Source organism: Bison bison, unplaced genomic scaffold (assembly GCF_000754665.1).
Source record: "Bison bison bison isolate TAMUID 2011002044 unplaced genomic scaffold, Bison_UMD1.0 scf7180017864304, whole genome shotgun sequence".
Taxonomy (NCBI): domain Eukaryota; kingdom Metazoa; phylum Chordata; class Mammalia; order Artiodactyla; family Bovidae; genus Bison; species Bison bison.
Window position 1 is genome coordinate 15,465,145 of NW_011494876.1, and position 4,567 is coordinate 15,469,711.

Here is a 4,567-nt window from a genome sequence, read left to right on the forward strand (position 1 = left end):
GGCTCCGCTGAGAGCCCGGCAAAGGCCTGGCCACCTCCCAACCTCAGCTGAAAATAGACGTGAGCTCAGCACATGGGGCTATATTTAGAGGGGGCATCTCCCAGCCTTGGGAAGGAGCAGAGTGACCTACATGGCCAGGCTAGACTGTCTACCTGGTGATGGAGCCCAGGCCAGAGCACACCTCCAGCGGGGCATGGCCCTGGGAGCCCTGCCATTCACATCTGCAGGGCCCTGGTGTCCGTCCAGACAGACCTCCTCAGCCTCACCTCCAGCGATGTCCCTTCACATCTCCACCATCCGCCTCTGAAGACCTCCTCTCCTGGCAGATGTGGGACAAGCACCCACCGCTGGGTGATCTGCTGGCATCACAGGGCTGATGGACTACTGGAGCCCAGTGCCCTGAGGACAGAGACACTCCCCAAATATACACAGGTACCCCTGCTGGTCGGTCGAAGGTCATTACTTCATTTACAGGTACTAAGTTTACAGCTTTGGGTATAGGAGTGCCCCCTTTCAGACCTGTTTTCTCATCTGAAACAGGAGTAATGATGGTTTCCACCTGGCACAGTGCACACAAGAGTGGAAAATACCATGTCCGAAGCACTCAGCCCAATGCAAAGTTTTGATCTTCCTCTCTCCACAAGGGCATTCAGATCACACAAGGCCAGAGAGGGCGCCCATCCCCTCTGGCCCTTAAGGAGAGCGAGTGCTCCAGCTCGCAACCCTCCTTGTGGACCCTGTGCCCTCTTTCCCAAGTGAGACAAAGCCAGGCAGTAGGCTCTACTTTCTAAGCATCCCAACTCCCATCACTCCACTCTGTCACACTGGCCTCCTTGATACTCCTCAAACTGGAGCTCGTTCCCACGTCAGGACCTTGGCACGGGCTGTTCCCCACTTGGAGTGCTCTTCCTTAGATGTCCTCATTGACTGGCTCCTTCTCATGTAACTTGAGTATCATCCCCCTCAGTGAGACTTTCTGCTCACGTATTTTTCCACATTTTCCCAATTTTATTTTTTCCATAGCATTTAGCCCAGGAATTGTTATCATTCTGAAATATATAGCTGACACCTGAATGACTGGAGGTACGGACTCCGAGGCTGTGCACTGGAAAATCCAAGTATAAGTTTACAGTCCACCCACCCCCCACACCTGGGTCCATGGTCTGAATCTGCAGATTCCACAAACTGGGGATCCTATCATACTGTTTATTGGGAAATAAAACCCACACCTAAATGGATTCCATACAGTTCAAACGGGCTGTTCAAAGGCCAAAAGTACCATGCGTGTCAATATCTGCTCAGGCCCTACAGAGTCCACTCGGTCACGTGGACCCACCTTTAATCCTCACCACAGTCTCCTTAAAAGAAACAGATGTTGACACTTCTAGGAAGTGGTCCAAGGCCACAGGGCAAGAACAAGTGAGAACAAACCTCTCCTAAAGCAACAGAATCCAAAGAAACAATAAAGGACTAAAAATAAGTGCAGGCATGCTCACTTGAGGAAAACTGTGAATGAGATACAAAAGATACAAAAAGACCAAAAACCCAACTGTCATATCTGAGGTGTGCGAGAAAAAGCAGGGCGCCACTCGTGATCACCATACACACCACGAGAGTGTGGGCAGACCAGAACCACCTAGACCACGGAGCGGACCCCATGTTCGCCCCATTTAAAGGGCCAGCTCACAAGGACCACCACACCATCCCCGGGGAGGACAAGATGAGGGACGTGTATGTGATAGACTATTTCTCAGCCAAAAACACCACCACTGAGATTATGAAACGATGTCACTGGTAGCCACAGGATGGACCTGACCAGATAATAAACAGGGGGAAGCAAGCCAGACAGAGGGAGACAATAGCACAGGCTGTCCCTTCTAAAGCAAAGGAAAAAATTCGCAAAGGAAGACATTTACAATCCATAAGAGATGCTTAGAATGGAAAGACACAAAAAGGGTTCCAACAGAAGAAAAAGCACTGAGGAGGAATTCCACAGGAGGTTTGGCCAAAACGAGACACAGAAATGTGTGTCTGTAAAACATAATCCACAGGATTATCTCCATGCTGCCTCCAACCACACATAGAACTCTGGGCCTAAACCCTATACACAGAAAAATCTATCTGTAATGAATGATACAAAGAATTTCCTTCTTCCTTCCTTGTTCACATATGAAGAAACAGTCGGCTGAACACTGACGACAACACAGCTTGCTAAAGGACTGTCCTCCAAGAGACTCCTAGTGGGACATTCCAGAAAGGGAGAAAGAGCAACGAGCACTCTTTCCCCTCAAATCCTCTGAGCTTGGAGCCAGATCGCATCCCTGCAGCCTGATCAGACACTGGACCCATGTCTTCCCTGGAGTAAGGTCGACACAGCCAGGTAGGGTACCCTGTCCTGAGCCCCACCTGAAACCTCTCTGCTTGTCTCTGCCTGGGACTACAGTCCCGAGGAAGACCAAGGCATCCAGGGTCTCTGGGTTCCATCAGCAGAATAGTCACCCAGCCTCCACGTCTCCTGGTGCTGGGGTTCCTGCCACAAACCTCCTTCCTGGGCTTATAAGTGAACGTGAAAGCCGCTCAGTCGTGTCTGACTCCTTGTGACCCCATGGACTATACAGTCCATGGAATTCTCCAGGCCAGAATACTGGAGTGGGTAGCCTTGCCCTTCTGCAGGGGATCTTCCCAACTCAGGGATCAAACCCAGGTCTTCCGCATTGCACGCGGATTCTTTACCAGCTGAGCCACGAGGGAAGCCCAAGAATACTGGAGTGGGTAGCCTCGCCCTTCTCCACGGGATCTTCCCACCCCAGGGATCGAACCCATGTCTCCTGCGTTGCAGGTGGATTCTTTACCAGCTGAGTTATCAGGGAAGCATCTTCAGAAAGGTTCTGTGGCCTTGCTATGCACTGGTCCAGAAGGAAGGGGCTGTGAGGCTTTAGGGGAAAGTAGCAGTGAGACACGGAGAAGGCAATGGCACCCCGCTCCAGTACTCTTGCCTGGAGAATCCCAGGGACGGGGGAGCCTGGTGGGCTGCCGTCTATGGGGTCCACACAGAGTCAGACGCAAGTGAAGTGACTTAGCAGCAGCAGCAGCAGTGAGACAACCCTTCAAGCGACTTGCCCTGAGTCTGTTTTGCCAGAGGAGCCACAGGTGGGCATGAGAAAGTGCTGCCATCTTGTGGACACTTCCTGTAACTACAATGTGACCACCACTCCTTACTTGCACCTCGAATTCACAAGACCAGGGGCCTCTTAGACACAGCTGGCCTCACGAAATGTCCTGGGCCAGGTTTTGAAGGGACAAGTTCCCAACACAAGGGACTTTCAAGAGGCCAATTAGAACAGGTCATTTAGCCTCACAACCTTTGAGGAGACAAAAGAAAAATATCCACAAATCTGCACCCTAAGAGAGAACGCTCAGCATCCTTAACTATGGCAGGCATCCCAATCAAAACGGTGACGAGAATGCAAACCCCGGCACTCAGAATGGCCATCCTCATACAGCTGCAGGCCATCAGTGGGGAAAATACCCCGGTGGAACTGGAAATCTCCCAGTACAATTTGCAACAATGTATACTGGCAAGAACCAGTGTCATGGACAGGCACCAAATGCCAGACGAAATCAGTATGAAAGGCTAGGCCTGAGATCTGGCCTTGTCACATCTGGGCATATATGCGGACAAAAGCATTGTTCCAAAAGGTACATGGACCCCATGGATCACTGCAAGAGGACCTACGTAAGCCAAGACACAGAGCAACCAAAATCTTCAGTGATCGATTAAAGTTTTAACCAGTTGAGGTACATGCATACGATGGACTATTATGCAGCCATAAAAGCCCACCATGGGAATTATGAAATGATGCTGCTGTGAGCTACAGCGATGGACCTGGATGGATCACAGGCCAGGGGAAGCTTGCCAGACAGAAGGAGACAATAGCATAGGATATCCCCTCTAAAGAAAAGGAAGAAAGATTCAAAGGAAGAAATCTACAACCCAAAGAGAGACTCTTCAAATTGAAACACCCACAAAGGCTTAAAAAAAGAACAAAAACTGAAGTGCTGGGACGAATTCATCAGGAGGTCGGGCCTCAGAGACACACAGAAATCTGTGTCTGTAAAAATAATCCACCAGGATTATCTCCTTCCCGCCTCATCCACACATACACAGAATCCTGGACCTCTGCCCTATGTAAAGAAATCGGTAATATCTGTAAGATAATCCACAAGGATGTGTGCCTTCCTTCCTGTTTCATAGGAAGAAAACTGTATCTGAGACAGAAAAACCACAGGGACCTGATGGGGACCACATTCCTCGATCTTCTGCAATAAGCTCTATGGGAGTGGCAGTCAAGAGAGAATAGATACACTCCACATATGCCTAATCCCTGAAACAGTTGGCTGAACACTGACGACAACACAGCTTGCCAAAAGGGAGGTTTAGGACTTCAAAGGGGGGAGGAAGGCAATTGACATAGAGATGGAAAAGCAAACGTTTAGTAAGAAAATGTTTGCTGGGCCATGAAGGGTCAGTGGGACACAGAGTGGACCCTGGTCTTTTAAGAATTTC